General features: G+C 37.5%; 1 long non-coding RNA gene across 2 annotated transcripts; it reads left to right on the forward strand.

Annotated features, from left to right (window-relative positions):
* The first annotated feature begins 380 nt into the window (after nucleotides 1-380).
* Nucleotides 381-24,810, forward strand: LOC125317400. Of its 2 annotated transcripts, XR_007200055.1 has the most exons (5): nucleotides 381-643; nucleotides 3,861-3,952; nucleotides 10,812-11,006; nucleotides 15,976-16,100; nucleotides 22,796-24,810. It is a non-coding gene; the product is annotated as an uncharacterized LOC125317400 (long non-coding RNA). The 2 variants fall into 2 exon arrangements; XR_007200056.1 differs by lacking the exon at nucleotides 10,812-11,006.
* The last annotated feature ends 212 nt before the right edge of the window (nucleotides 24,811-25,022 follow it).

The following is a 25,022-nucleotide window of genomic DNA, read 5'->3' on the forward strand; positions in this document are numbered from 1 at the left end:
CTGTGACTTACACATACACAGGAAGCATTAAAAATGATCATGAGAAGGGCAAAATTCAGTATTGCCTTGAGCTTTTGCATGATGCAGGTTTTACAACTGTTTGGTTCACTCAGACAATTACCAAATGTTTTGGTAAACTGTGTATCATGTTTGTACATAAAAAATGACCAAGCATAAAAGAAAGGGGGAATGAATTACATATAAAACAGACTGAGTTGCTGCTGTGGAATTTTCCAATGCAGCATGAAAATCCTATTAGGATATTTATAGGAGCTGAAATAATACAACTTGGAGAGTTTTCCACTGGGCAAAACGGTCATTAGCCTTGATTCCTCTCTTTCATGTACTTAACTTTGAGCAATCCCATTTCTGTTCTTCAAAGGAGGTGTTTTAACTTGAAGTGTGTGAGCAGGAAGACTTGCATAACAAGGATATAGTCTTTTAGGGTCTGGGGGTTTTTGGGGAGTTTTTGTTTAGATTCTTTTTTATCACTGTTGTTTTGTTTTGTTTTGTTTTTCTAATGTTCTTAGTGCTTTGCTGACCTAGAAACTAATTCAAGGGACTAACAAAACTGAATAGCCTTGTGCAACGAACCGGACTTGCGTAAACTCATTTCACACAAGAAAGCATCGAAGATTGTACGGTACGTGTGGATCCCCTAGACCTTTGTTTAAATATACTCTATGTAAATCACAGAATTTGACTTCCTAAATTTGAACTCATGCTAGATGATTGGACAAAGAATATTGCTTTGTTTAGTGTTAATCAAAAGACAATTTTCAAAGCTGTCAACAGTTGATGACAAACAAATTTTACTCAGGCAAGAGGTTCTGAAAAGTTAAAAACAACCAACAAAGTAAACAACTGCTTTTCTTAATGCTTTTTTTTCATGGAGAACATTCTGTGCAATAGATGATGACAAAAGTTGACTTTAGGAGAAAGAAGTATTTGACCATAAGTTTTAGTCAGTTATTGACTAACTTTTCCTACCTGATGTTTTCTTACTTACATGTGAATTCTGATGATATTACATTTAATTCTACTTTTTGGGAAGCAGTTATACAATCTTCTAGACAATACGAGAGAATTCTTCCTAGTTCCGTCCCATACAATTAAATGTTTTCAGAACTGCAGCATTTCCAAGCATCAGAGGTCAGACTGTACATCAAAAATGCTGGCCAAAAAGCATAGTGAAAAAGCTCATTTTCACAAGGCTTTCATTTTTTTTTCGAAAAGTTGAATGCTGTGAAATACTCTGTATCACTTTTCTTGGGAAAAAAAAAAAGAAATTCAGGCAGGTGGATCAGGAAAACAGCATTCTTTAGCCACAGGTCTGCATCTCCTGGCCTGTATATAGCTGGGACTGAGTGTGATATGTGTACTGTAACAGTGATGGCCATAGTGTAAAAGCCAAAATTCTTCTGCTTTGTTTTCTCATGAGATTTTAATGGACACTGGATCTGGCCTCTGTATTGAAGTCCAATCCAATGTGGACTCCTCTGGGTGAAACACTGTTTAATTAGTCAGATGATATATTAGGATAGATGTTCTCAAAGTACAGATGGACAGGAGTGTGCATCCCCCATCAGTCTCACTGCACATTAGTGAATCCTGTGCCTATCCATCCTTGCTGCTCCCACCCACGCCTTTGAACTTCCACCATTAATACTTGTCCTCAGTTCCAGCTGTGCTTCCTTGAAACTTATTGCTTACAGAAAATGTTGCACCTTGAGATAAAAACCCAAAATCAGCTTTTTGTCTCTTAAATCATCTATGCATTAGTGTATTTCTAAAATCAGACTCCGAAGAGTGAATTCTGCAAATTACACTGTGGTATTTTTGAAGGCTATTGAAGCATTTTACAAATATATTTGGGGATTTATTCCTTATGAACTATATAATCTTAAATTAAATATATACTGTATTCAGGCATCAAAGCAACAGCTTTAATCTGTTTTCCCCATTTTTATAGTTTAAGAGCTGCTCCTTATCAGAAAGAGCTGCTGCTAATGACAACCTAACTTTCACTATATATATTCTCTTTTTTTCCTCCTGTATTTATCCCCCATAACCCATTTAACCTATTTGTAAAGAGTGACAATTTGGCTGGTGTCTAACAGGGAAAAAGTACAAATTCATTTGTTTTGTACAGCCAGTTTACATATCTGAAAATCTGTTTTGTGGAATTGGTACCTGGTGATATGGCAGAAAAAAATAATTGATGTTCCCCTGCACTATGAATCAGATGGAACTTTATAAATTACTTCTGTAAGTGCATTTGAATGATTAAATATGTACATGTCCATGTGTTGATTTATAGGTCTTTTTTCCAAGGTTTGTGATAGATGGTACTGAAATTTCTGTTGTTGTAGCTGTCTGTAAAAGTGATCTTTATACTAATATGATTTTCCCCTGTCCACAGAGCTGGCAAGTAGGGCACTTTGCCCCACAGTTCTTATTTGCAAGGGTGGCAAAGGCCAAATTCCTTGCTTTATAACTTCCCCCAGTACATAGTGGGTCACATTTTCAAACATTTACTGCACAGCTCCTGGGACACCTTTTTTTCTGCCAGTTTATTTGGGGAAGGTTGTATGGGGCAGCATGCAGAGCCTCAGCAATGCAGAATACCTTACAGGTTGCGCTTTATGCCTAATGTTTGAAAGAGGTGAGCCAGGATAACATATGAGGATATGTGAAATGAAAATAAGTTTATGGAAGAACAAAGGCACTTCACCCTTATTTGTACATACTTTGAGGCTTATGCTGATGTGTTTCGAACCCCAGCATCACTTCAAAAATACAGATGTTGAGACCGCACAATTAGAGAAGCAGATCCTATTTTCTTGTCTGCAATTTTTCTTGTGTTTGGCTTGACTCTAATGAGGGTGAACTTTCGTTCATTTTGTTTTTATTCTGTTTTGATGATGTTGTATAGTACCCCAAGCACCTCAGCCATGCCAAGAGGGCTTTATAAATAAGTTATTAATTATTATTTGCGTATATTAAAAAGGAGAACATCTTCAGAAGCAAAAAGAATTTTCCCACTTAGAATTGCTTTCCTAGAAGAAGTCTGATTAGTAAAATGTTTCATGAATATTTAACTGCTTTTAAGATGATTTAACAGCAATAATCAAGCAGAGAAACTACCATCATGGTATCTGTCTCCTCTGTAAAGGCTCTACTAGCAAGTTCTCTGCAGGACACAGATGGTCTGTGGGCCAAGGTTTCAGAACCAAAGTACTAATCAATTAAGAGAAGAAAGACAGCACCATCAGTCATTTTGGAGAGCTCATTCTTTCATTCACAGAACTCTGACATTGGTTTCTCTTTTAAATGAATAGCCTCTTTAAGAAATACTTTTAAAAGCAATCATCAATTCTCACTGGAACAAAATTTTATATATCTTAAAGTTTCTGTGCAGAAAAAAAAAGCCCTTTTTTTTGTGAAACCCAGACAGGAAAACAAGTGGAGTTTCTGCTTTATAACACACAAGCTTGCCAATGTGTGAAAGCAGAACAAAGTGCTAATCAGCTCAAGGCACCTATGTTGGAAAGCTTCTGTGCAAATCACTATTTGGTTCCCTAATAAATGAAAGGAAAGCTTTAAACAAAAAATTAGCATCCATTTTGTACTAACCCTCCAAAAGCTGGCCTATTACAGTTATAAACAATGTGTAAAATAAATCCAAAGGGAGGAAAAAGTGACAGGAGAGAAGGGTAAAGAAATTATAAAGAATTCTTAAAAAATAGAAAGTATTAAAAGTATTCATATAAGAAAAAATGCAAGTAATTTCTTTCAGAGACTAACCAAAGTATTTCTAAGACTTTGCTTTCAATGGTTTCCTTCTGTTTGGCCTTCAGTTTGCTCCTGTATACATCCCATGATGAGTTGCAAGCACTTATTTCTCTATCAGCAAAGAAAGAGGAACGAGTTGACTTGACCTTATAACATGGTGAGTATGGCCCAGCATCCTATGGGATCAAGGAGTCATAGGTTAGTTCCCACACTGCTGTTGCTTCTACTTCTTGTGTGTGTGTCCAGATTCCTGCTGATGGCACTTTTACCCAAATTAGAGTGTATTTGAATCCAATGGAATATTGCAAAATTTGGGACACTTTCCATATTGTTTTACCTATTTTTAAGTTCTTGCTGTGACAATGGGAACAGACCATTTGACACTGTGCTTTGTCATGCCTGAACCCAACCTGAGAATCTGGATTGAAAGCAGGACATTTTTTTTCCAAGACCACCTTAAAACAAGGGTGCCTGCCCCAAACTGGCCATGAAGGATGACTGCCCATGGCTGCTTGTTGCACTGACTAATGTGCTATTTTGGAGAGAATCTTCACTTTTCTCCTGCTGGATTCTCCTCCCTGCATTGTATTGTGAACTCTGACAGTCAGCAGGACTGGGGCACAGGCAGGCTGTGAGAAACCTACTAAGGAAGGGTAGAGTTTCCCAAGCAGCTGTCCTTATACCTTTCCATCATTTGGGGAAGAATCAGTCATCTTTCTTCAACCTAAGAGGAGAACACAGTTGAATCTGAGTGTCCATACTAGAATGAAGTATTCAGGCTGTCTGACCAGGTGGTCTGAGAAAATTAACTCAGTAATTTCTTAAATGTTCCCCAAAAAGTGGTATCACTTACCTTCTCTCTCCCTCTCTCTCCTTCTCTCACTAACAGTCGTGTTTTCAACAGCCTAATAACTCAGATTTCTGAAACTTACGGTGTCTTAAAAAACCCCTGCACCATTAGTATGCACCTCTGTTTAAACAATTGTTAATGCTTTACCTCTTGCTTCTGTCATGAACTGACTTTTCTTTGGATGCTGAAGATGTTCCTCAATTTAATTTTTAAATTTATCCCTATCACTTTCACTGGCAAGATCCCAGGGAATAGGATGACCCCTCTAGAAGAAATGGTGTTGACTGTCTCTGCAGTTTCATTGGCATTATGGTCCAAATCCCACATGGCTCTGGATCAGCCATTCAAGGTCAGGAACAGAGAGTGCACAACAAAATGATGGATATTAAACATTTTCCCTGGCTTTGGATGCAGAAGGATTTTGCTTTCTGAAAACTAAATGTTGAGTCACTTTAACCTGGTGGGATTCTGATATCCCCAGAAAATTTTCCCTGGATTTGTCATCCTGAAAGCTTTTTTTCAGGAGGAATTAGTAATCTGAATCTTTCATTTTTAGCTCTTTCACTAGCCTACCCTTAATTACCCATAGCAGAGATCCAGGATGTAGAAGGAAACCTTTGGTAGCTTTCCTAGGAGAGCCTCAAGAAGAGAGAGCTGAGCTGTGCCCTGCAGCCATTGCCTGCTTCTGTAGGCTCCCAGATCAATAACTAAAAGGGTGCAAAGCCAGTTGGCCACCAGGGCAGCAGCATCTCTCCCCACTAATGAGGGTGACCTTTCCACCCACTGCTTCACATGACTGAAATCAGGGGAAATTAGTTTACTCAGCCCAGAACTTATATAACTGGTGATGCTCAGGCTGAAATTCCTGCTCATAGTGTGATGAATGCATTGTGGATCTATTTGAAAAATTGTAGAAATCAGACTGAAGATAAAAGGACTGCAACTAAACCAGCTAGATCCTCTGTAGTTTCTGACAGATAGGTGAAGAATAATGATGTCTCCAAAGCATCTGTCCTTCCGTTTGGAGAATTACACATTTAACTGTAAAAAAATCACTGCTGCTGAACCAAAGGTCCTGCTGCTTACACCATTTACAAAGGCCCTTAAAATTATGGACGAGAACGCAGTTCTGTGAAGAAAGGGAGACTGCTGTGTGGGTTGAAGGGTAGCATTTAAAAGCTTTGCTCATCCCAAAGCAGCCGCATCACTTCTCATTGGCTGTTACAGTCAAGCTTAAAAAGCAACCTTGAGATATTAATTATGTATCCAGACAGCTAGTTAATCAATCCATTCAGTACTAAACTCTTATATAGTAGCTGATATATATATATGGAATACTGTAAATATTTTAAATAAAAATGAAGGGGAAATTCGATGCCACTTCTGTATTACTTTGTGCAACAAAAATGCATCTTCAAAGAAAAAAAAACAGTTAAAAGTGTTACACTAAGCTACAAATTGAAATGCACTTTTTTTTCTTATGTAGGCCTACTACTTTCACTTGAAATATAAATGATTACTTATTATAAAGGCAAAATGCAAAACAAAAAGGGTTTTCAAGAAAAAATCTTCCTTTATCTTGTTTAATCCATGAAGTCCCCATTTTTTAAAGGTAAGTTTTAAAAGGAATTTTTCCATAACTTGCCTTTTAGAAGTTATCTTTTTAAATTTGCCAGAGATAGCAAATAGCCTTAGTGTGCTAACTGGTAAAACACATCGTGATGATTTTCCCTTCAAATACTTTAAAAAAACCCCTGCATGAATACACAATGCAAAAGACCTAAATTTCTTTAGCCCAAATCCAGTTATATCCGGAACTATACAAACAATAAACGGCTTTTTGGTAACTGCAAGAAAAGTTCACCTTTTTTGTCCTATACTGTTAAATTCCCACAATTGGTAATTTAGACAAATATAAGAAATTGAAAGAGGCACTATACTTTAACAGCTGTCCATTTATTTGTTACCCTTGGGATCTATTGAATCTCAACAGCCTTACATACTTCAAGTTTTCTACATGTGGTAAATCCATGTCTGACCTTATTGGTTAATGAATAATAAGGAAACATAGCATTTTTTCCTTTAAAATTCAAATCTTTTACAAGTTCAACATAATATGTTCAGGGCATTAGAATACATTAAGGGTTGTCTTTAGGTGAATGTGTAAAAATATATCCTTATTTTAGTTAAGAACAAAATCTATTGTTTGATGAAAGTATGTCCTAAAATTCATTGTTAAAAAACAACCCTAAATGAAAAATTCAGAAGAGAAAATTTACTAGGATTAAGAAGAATAGGAATAGGATTTTGAATTAGATGTTGGCATTTGGTGTATGTTTCTCAGCATTTCAGGCTGGAGGAGCCAGAAGCCAGCTTCATTTTAACCTACCATTGAACAACCAGAAGGTGCCTTGAAATAATGATCAGAAACAAAGCTCCACTCTCTATGTTTGGTTTTAGTGTCCTGCTTCCTTCTAGAGAGCTTTCTGGGCTCTGCAACTTTCTCTGACCAATATCCACTGAGATGTTTCTGATAAACTCAGGAACCCAAAACATAAGCCGACAGACCATTATGTAGAGTATTAGAGTATTTTTGGTAAGTGGATGGTGTCCTCCTGTATTTCCAAAACCTTTCTACTGGGCATTATGTCTTTTTCACACTTTCATTTAACTTCTTTCTCAATAAATCTTACATTTAAATAAAGCACATTCTGGTAGCTCTTCTCTTCCCAGATGTCTCAGACTTTGGGGCTTTTCGAGGACTGTAGCATCTATCAGTCTCTTAATCTCCCTTCCATACCAAGGGCATACTGGTTTCCCATCTTTGGCTGATTATCTTGCCCTGAGGCTGTCCCACCTGGTTAAGAACCATTGAAGTTGGTCTTTGCTGCTCCTGATGTGGATGAAGTATGCCTCAGGTCCTTGAAGCAGATACCTCACCCTCATCCAGTGACGCAGGAATTTCAGATCAACACCTAGAATCCATAGCTTCTCTGCACACTGTATCAATCTTACATTTATACTTGGTTTCTCGGACTGCATTCTAGTGATTTATAAAACACTAGGGAAATTGGGAGCCATTAAAGAGCTGACACATTACAAGGATACTTCTCGGAAGTTATCACTCAGTTTTGGGCCACAGAGGCCTAACTACAGAAAAATTTCACAATACTTTGGCTGGCTGCACTTAAGATTGCTACAAAGGTCTCCTGAATTAATCAGGTATAGCCAAAATCTCTGACAATCTCAGATAGAAAGCACTGATGTGTATGTGCAAATGAAAACAAAGGCAGAGTACATAGTTTCCATAAAAGAAAATCAATTAAACAGTAGTGAATTTTTTTTCTGCCCAGTGAAATCCAGAAAAAAACCAAAACAAAATAAACCAAAACAATCAGAAATCTCAGTGTAAATCCATATTACAACATGCCTTATGACAGAGAAAAGTATAGCAGCAGTGTGCAGAGCTGCCACCAAGAAAAGGTTACAATTGCATTTCTCCCATCGAGGAGACTGCAGATAGCGAGTGAGGTGCAAAATGCTGCTTGTCTACTGAGTTTGGTGGGCACTGGACTGTGATCCTGCAGTCAAGATTATCACCTCTTGTCCTGGAATGTTATGAGTGGACTGTAGGAACATGGACCCTTGTTCCTGTTGGCTTGACCAACACAGGTTTAGCGTGTGGGTTGCTTGGTAAGCACATATAAGGGAAAGGCCAAGCCTGTATGCCGCAGTCACTGACCACATCCAGGAAGTGCAGGGCCAGTGGAGTGTCACCTCCCTCTGATGGCTGCACTGACACCTGTCACTCTGTGTGACCAGCAGTCCTGGTGGGCAGGCAGTGTGTTATCCTGTGGCTGTGCTCCAGTAGGCAAGGTCACTGGGCAAGGGAGGCTGCGGGCACCTGGCCACAAATACCCAGCAGGGCCACTCTGGTTGTATGGAGCAGTGGGACGGAAAAGCCAGCAATGCCAGGATTATCACTACCCAAAAAGCTTTGACAGCTTCACCAAAGGATATCTGTGCCCCTGAACAAAAAGATGAAGTTACATCACACACTACACCACCTTCACGGGTCAAGCACATACCACTTTGGGCATTGCCTTGAACACCAGCCAATGGCAAAACATTACTACTTGCTCCTAAAACTTGAGCCCTAGTATAACTTACCTCAAAGACGTGTCTTTCTTATCTGTAGCTGTGCAAGTTGCTCCAGCCACTCTGTCTCCAGACGAAAACTCAGAGAACTCACTGTGGTGGTCATCAACCTAAGTTTAAGCATGTAACTTTCAGTCATGGTGAAAACCCATGATTCCCTTGTTCTGCATTTTGCATGTTTTCTCCCAACTGGTTAATGTTTTCTCCTTCCTGTTTTATGTATGAGGTTATGTATATTCATTTCCCTTGTTTAATATGTATCAGTTCTAGAAAGTTCTTCGTTCCTCGACGCCCCATTGCATCCTTCCCTAAGTCGCTCCTATGTGTTGTCCCCATTGGCTCCCTTGCTGTCAACCCCACCTGCTTGTCTCTATCCCATTGGCTGTGATCCCTCTCCCCGCCTATCTGTACCCAGTATAAGATCCCTCGACCCTCCTCCCAATTAGGTTCTTCGTCCCTGTCATTGCGCTGGCATAAACCTGCGTGGAGCACATGCGGAGAGTCCCCTCTCTTTCTTCTTTTTCTTCGCCTGCGTGCCTGACAGCGACAGAAGGATACAGCCCCTTCAGGGTGAGGAGCTGTGCCCCTATTTCATTGTGTGCTGGGCACTGAGTGCTGCTTTCCATAGGGGTTTCAGCGTTGACCTCCGGGCTTCTTCGTGTCGGCACGCAGGGGGTAAAACCCCCTTCTGCCAGCTCACAGCTGGAAAACCCCTCACTTACCTGTAAAAGCAAAGCAAACTTAAGACAGCTGACAGTGTTAATTAAAATAACCTTTTAAAATTATATATGTTCCTTTTCACAAAAATAAATAATATGACGATTCATTAGTATTGTTCTTAGAAATTAAAGTAACAATTTTGCATGGTTTGGGAGCCTAAAAAGTTGCTGCCATTTTTTTTCCCAGTTCTTTCTATTTTTTTCTGCAGGATGAAATAAAAATAGTAATAAAATGGAGGGAAAAATAAAATAAGAAAAGATGTCTGTACTTTTAATCTTGTTTTTTGAATGAATAATAAAAAAATGCTGAAAGCTGAAAAATGGAATAGATAATGAAATAACACTTTTAGGTTTATAGCTGTTAGATATGGGGGTATTTTTCCTAAGAGTCAGCTGACTTTCTTTTATTCAAACCCTATTATGTTTTCTTCACTAGGATTTAGACAACAAAAGAAAAAGGAAGTAAGATGGTTGTTGTCATATAAACAGACACTTAGGAAAACAATGTATCTCCGTTCTAGCTGCATTAATATGGTACAGTGCTTTTCCTCTTTACATAATATTTAAAAGGGAAAGTAAAGTTATGTCAGGGATTTTTTTTTCCCCTCCCTTGGTATGGAAAAGTGATAACACAGCTGACAAGCACAATTCCACTATATAGTTGATGACAGTCCATTTGATACATATCTCCTTCAAAAATTTCTGTCACAGCCCTTTTATCAAGACGTCAGCCCTTCTATCTCCCTGCTCTGGTGTATTTGCACCTTTTAAAAAAAAGTTCTAACGTATTGCAAAGGGTCCTGTAATGACATTCATATGAACACTAAGAGTATGGTATACAGTCAGAAATAAAAGGAGTGTCCGAAGTGTAAGCCTATTTAATGGTATGCCTGTATAATAGTAGAGTACTTTTATTGTATGTGTTGATGCAGAAAAATTATTACAAGAAAACAAAATGCTGTTGGGATTGAAGTAATTCTATGACGTCTTTTAGACTCCTCTTAGTGGAGCCAGTTCATCCCAATTGGAGAAATTCACTTAAAGAGGCAAGTATCACAGATAAGCTGACAGCAATGGTGATTTACATAACATGGTATAAAAAACTCTGTGTGTGGCAGTCTGGACTAGGGATACACTGATAAGAGGGAATGATTTTGTATTAGTTATGTGAAGAACTTTGAGAGGACCAGCTTTGCAGAAGTGATCTGTAAATCACTAGAACAAGAAGCAAAATTAGCAAGCAGTCTTCCTCAGCTTCATATTTATTTGTTATTTGTTTAATATTTTAGGGAATCCTGAAATCTAATGGACTGATGCACAACAGCTCTCCAAAGTCCTGCTTGAGATGAGTAAACAGCTGTCTGGATATATCTCCTGAGGTCTTTCTCTGTTCCTCCTTGCAAAAAGCACGTGTATACTAAGATCAGAATTTCTAAGTGGCTGGAGAACCTAATGGAACTTAGACATTTATCTTTAGTCATTAGGTACTGTCTTTACATTAGACACCCTGCTTGCATCTTTAGGTGTCAAAGTGCTTCTTCAAATGTGAAAATATTTTTGTGAAGGTTTTCGAGGTGCAATTTAGTGAAGTTCAGTGAATACACAAATTGATTTTGAAGCTCATATCTGTGCTGACCAAATTCATCCCATCAATTTTTGTGGAAAAAGAACCAAAAAAGGATATTTTGATATTCATGTAACTTTGAAAAAAGACAAAAATGGGACATCCTATTTGTAGAGTGTTATTTCTTGTTATTGAGCTCTTTTTCAGGTTACTAAAAATCATTCACATAAAAACTAGATGTTAAAATTATTACACATACTCACATGCACACATTTATGGGCACTACTCTGCCGCATACATGTCTATCTCATGTCCCCTGTGATCTTTTGCCAGGGCAGGATAAATCTGTGCTGGTGGCTTATCTCTCAGTGAGTGTCTGATCTGTGTATGTGCAGAAAGTATTTGGCCTTAGGTGCTTGAACATGAATCACTTTTCCCATTGACTTGGTCACCAGTTTATCTGTCCTTCACCGTGAATGAATGGGCATATTTTCAGCTGAAATTAAATGAGCACAGGTACTATGAACCAAGAGAAAGATGTGTTAAAGTGTGTTACTAATTATTTATACACTTCATCAAAGGCTCAGTGCTCTTGCTGTGCAACTTATAATACTTGTCTCGCCATGGCCATATCCATTTTTAACTTTTCCCTTCTTCTTCCATAATAGTCTTTTAGATAAAAAATAATTGGGTACTTAAATATTTCTAAAGCTAGCAATTAAAAAATGCTTTATTGCATAACCAATATATCTTGTGATTAATACATTAGGGGAAAAGAAGACTGGCAAGCAGTTCACAAATTAGAATCCAAATACAAGTACCATGCTTTCTGCATACTCCTTAAAACAGCACAAATCTCTTTACTGTATTATTAAAGTCACTGATGAGACAGTAGAAACATGGTCATTTACTATGAATTCCATGTTCTGTAAATCCCAAGCAGAGGCAAAAATGCATTTAAGCTGGATAAGTCTCTATAACAAAAATCTAAAACAGTTTTCATATCAGGGGAACTAATTCTGTGTCTACAAGGAAGGTAAGGAACTGTTGTACTCTACATGAAGTAGACCCACTCCTTGTGGGTCCCTTCCAACTCCATATATTTTATTATGCTATGATAAACACATTTATTTGTTAGTTTTGAGTCCACCAGTTGTATCATTATACATGCATAGTTATATTCAGCATAAGCTCCTGACCTGTAATGACTGGGTTATTTCAAACTGTTAAGGAACAAAACTTATCCATCAGTGGTCTAAATTGCTATCAGAATGAAAGAGTAATTTGTGATAGGAGAGGATTTTGAGACAAGGTGAACTCACTCTCTCACCTTCTGTAAATTGCGGTGGAGCAATTACAACAGACCTAAATATCTGAGGACACAGTAAGGATTTGTGGGAGATAATTAGTAATATGAAATATTCAGACTACATAATTCCCACTTAAAATACCTCAGGTGGTCTGCAAAACTTTTTGGAAAGGCTAACAGCTGAGGGCAGTTTTCATTTAACCAAGACTGCACTACCCAGGGTTCTGTAAAAGGGCCTTGATATGTAAAAGACTAACCATATTCAGTCTCATGATAAGAATATTCAAATGCACTGCAAAGATGGGGCATGACTCTATATCATAGTTGCAAGAGCACCCAGCAGGTCAAAACTTGAGTCTGACAACTGCTTTCAGGATTACTAATGCATTTTTACCATCTGTGGTACATAATAGATAGGAACTGTCTTTGAAGCCTGGGTTAGACTCCTGTTCCCAGGCCCTATGCCTCCTGACCCTATGACTCTTATTTTCTGTGGAGCAGATTTGGCTGAACAGAAAGGATGGAGTGTGCTCCTCTGCAGTATTTCTCCTCCCTTCAGCACTCCCCCAGCAGTAGCTCTATTTAGCTTGATAACATTGCTGGCTGATGACTCTTCAGGCATAGAAGAGGATCAAGCCTGACTGCCTTCCATTTGCTTGGGCATGAATCATAAGGCTGGACTGTGAAAGGAAAGCTAAAATCAGCCCTGCCTCCCCTGATGTTGCATTGCAATTGCAAAAGTCATTTTTTGACTTAAATCAGGTATCTCCCTACCTTCAGGAGGGTAGATGGAAGTACCTCTCCACAGCCCTGAGCAAGCAGAAAACATATCCTTTTGCTTAGAATTTTGAACTGGCAGACTTTGAACACCACACATTACACAATTTGCACATGTATGTGATACTGCATCTTCTCTGCTTAGCTTTATGGGGTGGTTTGGGTCCTGTTCTAACACTCTGCATCCTCCTGTGCACTGCCTAGAGACCTTAAATGCCTGTTGGGCAGAAAGAATCCAAATACTAGAAAGATAAATCATCTGAGTTAGCAGCCAGAGCCACTGCTGTGCCACATACCCAAGAAGCAGCATATTCCCAACTCTTGTGAATTCACTAGGACTGGCTTCACTTGACTACTTCAAGCACCAGAGGTGGTGCTGTCCTGCATACCTAAACTGTCTGGCTAAGCTGACCCAGCTGGTGCTTTAAGAAAAATAGAGAAGTTGGAGGTAACACTTAGGTTTTTCTTAAAGTGTAAAGAACTCTGAAAAATAACTACCTACCATGCAAAAAGGCTAACTTCTGGCAAACTTGCTCTTTTCCTGCGTAAACCATGCGAAGACTATTGAATTTTCCTCTTTTTTCCTGATTTCCTTATAAAAGGAGGGGGCTTCTTAGCTAGACACACAACTTGGCAGGGTTAGAGTTGAGCTGTGGATATGGCTACGAATTTTCAGAGATAAAATTCTGAGGGGAAAATATTTACGCTAAAAAGGAATACCCATTAATGCAAATATATCAGGACTTTATTATTTCACAAGAGAAAATTTTTCTGGGTTCATTAGAGGTTTTCATAATGGCTTCAGCTTATTTTCCAAAGGCTGAGCACAGCTTCAGGTGCTGTTTGGAGGAAAGGCAGTGCAATGCCATCAGAAGGACTTCCAGTATGATGAACAAGATTTTGGCAGAATATGCAATGACTCCTGGAACAGCCTCACCAAACATCCTGACACAAAAACATTCTTTCTTGCATTTAAATATGGTTTGGTTTCCTCAGGTATTACTCATCACTTCTTCATGCATGTAGTGATCTTATTTGAAATGATAACATTTACTATAAAATGTTATTTCATCTCGCTAAAATATATGTCGAGGAACTCTTCATATTCAATCATACAAAGTCTTAGGATTATAAATTCAAACACATCGTTTTTGTTATTAGAATCTACTTCTCTCTTGAGTACTTAGCAACTATGTGACACTTTTTTTTATGACTGGGGAAAAGAGATTGCCACTGGAAACACTCTAAGGAATCTTCTGGACATCATTTTCGTTCAAAGTTTCTTAGTTAAGATATTTAGCGTATTTGATACAGTTAATGAAGAATTAAGCTAGTACTCCTGGCTGTCCACTTAGATTTTTCTTGACTAAAAAACCTTGAGGTAGAAGGTTATGCTAGTAGAAGATGTGGCATGAATTACTTTGACTTGAGTGAATCATTGGTATGAATTCATGGATGGAGTGTGGTATAATGGTCTCCACCTGTCACACCCCTCTGTATCTGCTTGGTATGTTCTAGTTTCATTTCTTGATGTGAGGTAGAAAATAAGAACTATTTCAAAATCCTCTAAGAGAAAGCCAAAGAATTTTCATTGCAATAAAAATTGGATTATGTGAATTAAATTGTACAGATTCAAAATATGGATACCTGTCTGGACTGTCATGAACATAACACTCTCTTGGAACATGATGTGCAAATGAAGAGTTTGCACATGCATATGTATATTTTGTTTGGTTTGAAGTTTTTTATGTAATTGAATGGTTCCCATTTTATGAGTAAAATTTTTTGAATTCTTTGATCTTTAGAAGTCTTTGTGGTTTTGAGATGGGAAACAATTTCCATCTAACTGTAAAGCAGAGTTAAAAATAACTGAAGATCCAGTAATGTTTGGGTTTTTTTGGATTAAAGACTCACATGTAGACAGGTCCAGTGGAAAAGTCCAGGCTTTAAATAAAATATTTAAGCATAAGCAATTCTTTATGCTTCTGATTCTTTGTACACGATACCCCGTTAGGCTTCTTGTCTATATCTGAATGACGCAATTTTGAATGCTGGAATATTACCTTACTTCCTGATGACTGAGAGTGAATTTTCAAAGTGATACATGAGATACAAGGGCACAAATCCTGTTAGTAGCTAATGGGATTTTTCTGCACCTCCTGTTTGCCACACTGAGAGACCCAGCCTTGAGATTTTCAATATCGGTATTTGCGCAGAGATGATGTCTTGTAAATACAGACCCTTCTCACTTGGCTGAATGACCTGTGTTTGATGGGTTAAACCCATAATTACTAAATTGAACTTTCAGATATCTAGTACTGTTTCCTATTCCTATCCTGTTTTCTACTCTTATTCCTCACTCATAAGAAAACAAGACACCTCCATGCATCACCATGAACATCTTCAAAGAAAGTGGGATGCTGACACATCAACTTGAGTAATTTCTAATTTCCCTGGGAAAAGAAACTCGGGCTTTTCATGGATATGCTTACACACATGCTTCCCTCCAAGAATAGAAGTAGTCCTATTCAACTAGGTGGGAGAGGGGAGCATGAATAAATGTGTAGAAAGGAACAGACAGCGTTTCAAACCCTTAAAATATTCCCTGTCATGATAGACCTGATGCACTTTACTAATCTGGTTGCTTACTTTCATTCTGTATCAAATTCTGTCTGTGTGACTCCTGAAGATGCTACAGAAAATTGGCTGAGGCAATTAGCTATTATCATCTATGTCTTCAGTGTCATACTTAAACATTTTCTGTTTCTTGTTCTTCTAATTCATGATATTCCTTTTGCCACAGGAATGGGGAATCTCTTATTTCTTGAAAAAACACCACATTACTATAAGACCTTGATGAAATCAAACATGGAGTTCCCAGCACAGGAAGGACATTGACCTGTTGGAATGAGACCAGCGGCCACAAAGGTGATTAGAGGGATGAAGTACCCCTCCTATGAAGACAGGTTGAGAAAATTGGTATTGTTAAGCCTGGAGAAGAGAAGGCTTCAGGGTGACCTAACTGAGGCCTTCCAATACCCAAAGGGAGTTTACAAGAAAGATGCAGAGAGATTTTTGCAAGAGAATTTAGTGACAGGACAAGGAGGAATGGGTTTAAACTGAAAAAGAGTAGGTTTAGAGACACCACAAACAAATTTTTTACTGTGAGGGTGGGGAGGACAGATTGTGCAGAGAAGGTTTGAATATCCCATTCCTGGGGGTATACAAGGCCACTCTGGGTGGGGCTCTGAGCAAGTTAGTCTCGTGGAAGGTGTCTCTGTCTAAGGCGGGGGGGGGGGCTGGAGCTAGATGATCTTTAAGGTCCCTCCAAACCCAGGCCCTTCTGTTGATTCTATGAAATAGTTGACATTGTCTAATTCATATTTTAGAGAAAAAAAACCAAACCAGTGTGGTTTTTTTAAAATGTTGAATGGCAAAGACATACTGGGAACATACAATAAAATAAATGAGTCACAGTTATACCTTGAAATATGTGTAGGCAGGCTTCCTTCCCTGAACCTGACCAAGGTTCCAGCTCTTAAAGTTGAAATCAGATTAGTTTACACATTCAGAAATTTCTTATTATTTTTCTGAAGAGCAAAGCATCTTTCTTTAAAGTATTTGCATAGTTATGCTTATTCATAATTTCTTCTTTTGAGGAAAATGCAATTTGTTCTAATTTAATTTGGTTTTAATAGAATAGGGAATATTTTTTGCAGATAAGATATCTATAATTTCATGTGCACCACTGTGTACACTTTAAAGGAGCTGTTTTGCTCATGCTTTAGAAAATACTTTTTCTAGGAACTGTGAAGTAAAATCTATTCCCTAACAGTAACAAAAAAGTATAATAATATCATGCATAAAACTTGCAACCATAGTGCTTCAGGCAGTGAAATACTTCTTATGGTCAAATCACTGTGGTTGTCACAAACCCTCAATTTTTCAAGATGGCAAACATTAGGTCACACTTTCCATCAGCAAAATGATGGTGCTGACACATAGAAAGTATTCCCAAAATGATTCAGCCAATCAGTGGCAATACCACTTGAGATCTCCTGATCCTGAACCATTAGCTCATCCTGACTCGACCAAATTTCCCTAAGGTTAAAAAAAAAAAAAATTAAAGGAAAAAAGTTGTTGTATTCTTTCTGAGTGTCTTCCTAGGAAAGTAATGAAGTAAAATGACTGCTGTGAAAATTTTCTCCATATTTTCACTCAATTCTTTAAGGATATTTGCTGGTAGCTTAACTTCTTGTGACTTCTTTTTCCTCCAAGGTTTGAGGTGGTGCTGAAAACATAGAAAAGGAGGGAGCAGGTTGCAAGCAGATTAGAGTAAGTCCTTGAACCTGTGCCTCTAATTACAATGAAAAATGGAAATATTGAATAATTTTGCCTAATTTGTCTGGCAACTAGGTGCTCTGGAATTACATGTGATTGCAGATGTTGCTGATGATCACCTAAAAGGAAACAAAAAAACCACAGAGATTTTGGGGAAGTTAAAAACCTATCGGATATTTTCTTATGAATCTCAAGAATGAATTCATTTAAACTCTTAAAAAGGCTGATCTGAATAAAAGAAAAATAATTGGGGAAAATGGGTTCAAGCACTATAAAAGGTTTCTGATCAGTCCTGTTCAGTTCTGAGGTCTCAACCAAATAACCAGAGACTGTTTCATGGTTAGACATCCTACAATTATTGCATACCTTGTCAGAGTTCCCCTTGATATCAGTACCTCAAAGTTTCAGGCTGAACTCTGTCTCTTTGGGCACAAATTTATGGTGATCACAAGTAACTCCTCTGAACTTCAGTTAAAGGATTATAATGGTTTAAAAAGAGTGTTTCTCTGAAGAAGAACCAAGGTCCTTGAATAATTATTTGACTGCAAAGTAGAAACGAATCATCCGCCCAAATTCCACAGCATAATACCAGAGGAGGTATAATTTGAACCACTGTTTAAAATGTGGCTTCTTTCATGTACCATTCAAAAAACTTTGGAGTGGCCTAAAAATTACTTTTTTAAACTTAGATTATAAGATTTTGGTCTTCAGTGAGTAATAATAAATTATTATGAAGATTTTCACTGGTATAAGAGAATAATTCTTGTTTCACTGGACACCTTGGTTGTTCTACAATGACCCAGGCGAGTGCTCCTTTCAGGAGCTGTGCAGTGCTTTGTGTGATTTAAGACATACCACAGCAGCATGAATTGGGAGGTTTGGGAGCATGGCACAACATGGAGACACCACTGCCAGCTGAATAAAAAGCAGACTCAATTATTGTTGACAGATGATTTTATTATGCAGATGGCAGATTAGCTTAATAAGGAACTGTTGTAACAGAAAGTGCCACTTTTTTAACCAGGACAAGTCCCAAACCAGCAGATAATCTGGCTATAACTGCTTCCTAAATCTTTAGTCTGAAAATTCTGTGTGCCTGTCCAAAAGGGCTGAGATTCTTTAGAAGTTTCAGCTAGGTTTTAATGTCCCCCAGGGCATCTCTCTCTTTAACCATATTCCAAACGCACTTAGGTTGCAAATGTGCTGTATGATTAGTTTAAGAAAGAGTTGAAATTTAAATATTTTACCATTTGAGTGATAATTAGAGTAAAACAAATGACAGTGTTTCTTTGTGCATTGATACCTGCTTTGACACCAGACTTGTTATGTCATATCTACAGAAAGCAATTTTTCAAAGGGCTTTGACTCATAAATTGTTGACTTACAGTTGTGCTCCAAAAGGTAGGTCCTCTCTTTCTAAAGGGCACACAGATATCAGATCCCAGCTATGTGGTGAACTCAGGAAAAGTGCAAGAATGATCCTTGACTGTAATCAGATTTTCCGTGTTTTCTGGTATCGTCATGTGACAATAACAAAATCAATATTTTAAGAAAGTGCATCTTAAATCTCTTCCAGAACATCAAAATCAAAACAAAGGACAGGATCCATAAGGTCAAATAAAAAAGGCAAAGTGAAAGAAACATGTCAAAACTGTAGTTTTCCCAAATCATCTGCTGAAGGTGTAAATTGCCAGTCTGACACAACTGCCAGTCTCAGCTCCTCTGGTTAACAGTCATTTTAATCATAAAAATAGCTCTTCAAATGAATAAGAAAGATGGAGTATATATTCTGAAATTTCACAGCCCCAAAAATAATCTGTGACCCCTAAGAATATAAGAAATATTTTCATTTAAATGTTATTAAGTGCCAATAGGGTGGTAAAAATGTACTTGTGAAGTGCTGGAAGAATACTTTTTGACTTATTCTATGGATTTTTTTGTTAAACCAGTCTTGACAGGAAGATATATTTTAAATTCTAGGGAAACATTTTAAGAGCAGGGTTAGTTATAACTTGAACTGACTGCCCAAGGTGGCTGCACTTTTAGGAAGAGACAGGCTTAGTAAAGTTAGTCTTCTCATATGTAGAAGTATTGAGTACAAAAATCCCAAAGTCTTTCTTGCTATGAATTCTTCTAACTATTGCTATTGAAAAATGGTGGAAAATTATCAGACGTTTCCAAAGAACAAATTTATTCAGGTAAATGTTGTACAGTTTACACAGATGGAAGACTTGATTTTCTTTTTTTTTTTCTTTTTTTTTTTTAGGAGCTTCAAGATGTCCCTCTGAGAAACAGACATTTTCTTGTGCACCCTAAAATTGTGCTTAGCTGAGGTTCTCCATCCTGCGGGGGAAGTGCTCATGTATGATGATTATGATGCTAGCCAGCAGGAACTTGTGCAAGCACATTATACTCTCAGAATTAGTCTGGGTTGTTGGAGGTTGTGATGGATGAGGTTTTTTAGAAGCTTTATTTTAAAACTGTGCTCACTGTGTTTAGTCTGTGCTCATGAGGCTGGATAGGAAAAAATAAAAGATTGTATTTTGCTGAAGATCATATTTAAAGAAGAACAAAATTCTCAAACAAGTTCTACTTTGCCTATTATAATGGTAGGAGAATCCATCTTGGCTTTGATATGGCTCATTTGAAAAAATAAATAGATGGTTTTCCCTGGAGATCAAGTCAATATACATTTTCCTTTAGCTGGACAATAAAAAAAAGTCATGCTATGAGAGTTATAGTTTTCCTAATTTTCCACAGTCCTGGCAGATATTGATTGTGCACATATCAATATTTACATGAATGTAATCAAAAAAATGTAGCAGCTGACTAATATTTCTTACTGAAAATGTCCCCTGTATATGTTATTTGAAGTATGTGAATTGCTTTTATGATTAATCTGACCACAACAATTCTTGCTGTGTAGCTCTGTGAAGAGTGAAACATGGCTCGTGAAGTGAAAAAAAATGAATCCAGGATTAAAAATCCAGGACAACTCTGTAGGAAAACCCCATCCTCATCCATACAGCAGTAGGACCCTCAGTCAACCCCCAGCAGTCCAAAGTGTCTGTGCGGAGTGTGCTTTGTGAGGAAAGCGCGGTGTGCTGCCAAGTGAGTAACACTGCTGCAGAGCAGGCACACCTCTGTTGTGGAAGTACCCTGAGATGGTCCCTGGGCCTGTTCTCCCTCATTCTAATGCCTGTGGTAGAATTCTAACAATGAGAGGTCGAAATTTCTACTGTTTGGGTTAGCTTCCTAAATAACAGCCTTATGTTCTGAGTCTCAGATCAGTATTTCTGAACAGTCAGTGGGTCTTTTACAAAACTACTGATCCTAGGTTCAAGTAGTTTCATGGACACAAAGCTTTTGCTTTATAAGTTTCCAGCTTTCCAGGTGCTATAAAGAAAAGCAAATTGCATCTAGAAGTTAAAAAAATCCACAAGGCGAGAAATCCTTTGTTTACACCATTTTTTTCTGCTTGCAATGTTATATGTTAGAAATACACTCTTATTCAGAAAATTCATATGCAGAGTAGCTGTGGCTGTAGTCAATATTATAAAAGCTCACAAATGTCTTTGAATATCAGTCTAACTCCTTTTCATACAGGCCTGTCAGTCAATGGACTGTAAACATGCATACTGGTTTCATGAAGAACACGTCTTATGCGTCTTTAATGTTTTGCAGAAATGAGAACATCTCCAAGTATTTTTCATGTCACTTTTGCTGTGATGATCAGTAAACATCCTTCAAGAAACCTGCAAATGTTTCAAAAAAATAAAGACTATTTTTCATCACAAACTGTAATTACTTTAATTACAGGATAATTATATAAATAATGTGTTTGAACATAGCTTTCATTTTTTTCTTTGTTTTCTAAATATTTTCATCTTTCTATATTTTCTGATGGGTAAACAGGAAACATTCACGTTTAGACAAAGAGCCGGTGAACTGCTTCCATTCTTGACCTTGACTTTCAATGATCCATATACCACCTAGCCTGTTAGATGTGCAAATGTCACATACAGTGAAAGCCACAGTCCTTTAACATCGTTATACAGAGTAAATTCACTTGCACGGCACGTAAGTGGATAAATCCACAGGTTTAGTTCACAGACCTAATAGTGATTGATAAGTGAACTCCAAATGATCGAAAGCAGAAATAGATAAACTTTGTTTACCTGCATTTAGCTGCAACTATCCTATGAGCTCAATGTACAACAGGAATTATATATACTGCTGTTTCAAGCTGTCCTGTGTAATACAGTAAATCCTCACATGCCTCTAATACAGTGATGCCAGAATTCCCTGCAATCAGTTCCCACTGATATTCAAATTGCTTGTATTCTCCAAGATTTTGAAATGGGCTCTCAGATTGGTTGTTCTGAAAAATCAAACTATCTGTGTAGTATGCTCAATATCAATGTGCTTTCCTAGAAAATTAAAACATTCTGACCAATGCTAAGAAACATGAATTTTTTTTTCTAATAAATGAATTAAGCCTGCTAGTGATTAGATGTTCACACTACTACAATAGGTATAGGACAGTCCTCATGTTATCTTATTCTTTAATGGCATCAAAAATATTTTATAACATAATTGCAAACTGTATATGTATATATGTTGGTCCTAATTTCTGAACTGAGAAAATACAATTTTGCTACTGCTGTCAATATCCATATGAGTTATAGGTATATAAGCTTCTGGACACATTTTTTGTGAACTCAATTCTGTCCTAGATGCAAAGCTTGCACTGGGGTAATGTCATTGAAAGTCTTTTATATATATGTGTGTATATATTGGCAGGGAAGTCATTGCCAAATGGATAAAGTCACAAGTCACATTCAAATGGAAAAGATTCTGGCTCCAATTCTGAGCCATAAATGATGGCTTATTGCTTATTACCAATGTTTGGGAATCTTAACACCAAAACATATTCCTTGCTACAATCTGTTTTATTAACACATTTTCAGATTCACAGGGGCTTCTGCACAGTCACACCAATGCAAGTTTCTGCAAATCTCTGTGGAGATCACAGTTAGATCCCACAGTGACAAATCTTTAATGTCTTTAATCTTTAGAACTGACAGCAGACCTCAAGCCAGTCTTCCTTTACTGCTCAAACGAGGGACTTCTTTACTTGTGAATGGAAGCATTTTTATGGAGAAAAGACTGTCATACTCATACTCCAGGCATGCTTTTGCAGTTCATTTGCATGTGTCCTCTTGCTAAGACCCTTAAAACTTGAATGCAATCAGAGTGATTTTCCTTACTTTTAATTTTAGGGAAACATGGAAAAATGCAGAACGGATCAAGCAGGAGACTTCCTTGGCCTTTTGGAACATGCCCAGCTACTGAAGGCACTGGCTTATACTATGTGGCATAGCTGGCATGAAGAAATATTTACAGTTTATGCAGCAAAGAAGACAATCACCCATGGCCTCCTGCTGCTCTGAATGTACAGCTAGCCATGCTTCAGTACAGTACACTCCTGTATTCCCACTAACGTACGGGACAAAACAAAGAACAAACCCATTGGAACAGCAGCAAGAATCTCTTCAGTAGCTGAGATCTCTTAATTTGTGAGTAGAAAGTGCAGAGAAACAAATATCACAAGAATGGAACTAAGACAAGATAGACCTATTTACATTTAATTGGACTTTGTAGACTTCCGTGGCCTGATCACAGTGACATGGTGTGTAAACAATAAAATTTCACTGGATTAAAAGGAGGATCTCTTCTATCTGGGGTTAGCCAGCAAAAGGTCTGAAATCACCAGATTGTACCACTATTTATTGGGAAAATTCTTATTCTAAACATCTGAGTTTATCCCTTCAGGCACAGTTAGGCCATATGTAGTCATAGCATTTCTAATTTTGCTTGGAGCATAAATATGAGGCTCAAAAATTGAAAGAGAGTTCTTATACTTCCTTAAAAATTATGTTTTAGCATATAATGAGCAAGTGTTCCCATGTATGACCATTAGGTACTTATTTCCTCTGAAAGCCAATGGTCATGGATTTTCTTATCATAAAATGTGTACTTTCATTTCTGCTCTTGCTCTTTGTATTCACCTCTCCATTGTTAAACAATTAAGTAGTAGAAGCTGTTAATATTATGTTAAAAAATTCATCCTATTTCACGGGTTTTTTCCAGTCTTGTTACACTATTTTCATGTGAAAACATGGATGAAAACACTTAGCAAAACAAAAGACATGCAAAATATCAGAAGTAGGACATTTGTAGATAATCTTCGAAACCAATTGCCATATGAATTAAAGAATTAAAACCACCAACACGTTGTAGCTTCTAAGAGTTTTTTTCTTGTATATATATGGACATTTGTTCTGCTTTAAAGGATGTATGTGTATGAAGCATTTCTCAATGAAAAGCATCAAAATCATCCATGAAAGGTCACTCTGAGCTCTCTTAAATGCATGGTATCATCTGCTACATGAAATTAGGAAAGCTAGAAGAATAAGCCGTTTCCTTTAATGGGAAAAATTGGCAATTTCTCCAACAAATAGCTCTGCATGATGGCAGTAGAGCTCAGAGAGGGGGGAAAATTGAGGGGAATTACACTGCAGAACCAACATCTTCTCCAACTCCTATGGAAAAGAGCTATTCATTAGACCAGTTATTCTCACTGGGTCTGATGTGTATATCCATGCCAAGGATTTTTTTTTTCCTTCAGATTTAGGTAACAGGAGAATTGTTTATGATTTATAAGCCTTTACTTGGTATTACTGTCCTTTTTTTTTTTCTTTAAGGGACACTTACTACATTGTAAAGGTAGTGTAGCAAGCAGTATATGTGGTTTATAGCTGAAAAAAAATATTGTGCTCTTAGTTTGTTCTTTGATGTTCAAAAAGCTACTTAAAAATATCAGTATTGTTCTGAAAAATATGTTTAATAAATTATTGGGTGTTCACATAATGTATGACAATAATGCTGTATATTCACATGTAAAGCAAAAGGCTTTTCATCAGGATATTAGTAGACATCATGCAATGATAACAGCAGGTGTTCTCTTCCTCCGGCCCAAAATTTGATTATGTTTATGGCCTCTCATACCTACAGATCTCCAGATGTGACCAAAAAATACGAATTCTCTTTCTGGCCATTATCTGTTTAGGCAACGCTAAAAGCTCTTGGCTTTTCCTATTCCAGCAATTCTGAGTTAACTAGACCTCCTGGCCCAAGCAAAATACCATCTCTGGATTTATCAGTTGGAAGAGGAATCTCAGAACATCTTGATGTAGCTGTTCTAGGAAAGGAACTGCACAATGTATCATGATCAGCTTTCTCAGGAAAATAAATAAATATAACTGGTTGAAACCATATCTTCCACTGTCATTTTTAATTAATGGAATTGCATCTAATTCAAACTGAGGCTCCAAAAATTACATAATTCAGTGATGATGGTAAGGTCTTGGAGAGCTCCAAGATAAATCCTGTATCTTTATATTTTGCGCAGTCTTTTCAGAACATCTTTAAATTTAACCACTTTCT

The sequence above is a fragment of the Corvus hawaiiensis genome, chromosome 26 (genome assembly GCF_020740725.1).
Source record: "Corvus hawaiiensis isolate bCorHaw1 chromosome 26, bCorHaw1.pri.cur, whole genome shotgun sequence".
Classification (NCBI taxonomy): domain Eukaryota; kingdom Metazoa; phylum Chordata; class Aves; order Passeriformes; family Corvidae; genus Corvus; species Corvus hawaiiensis.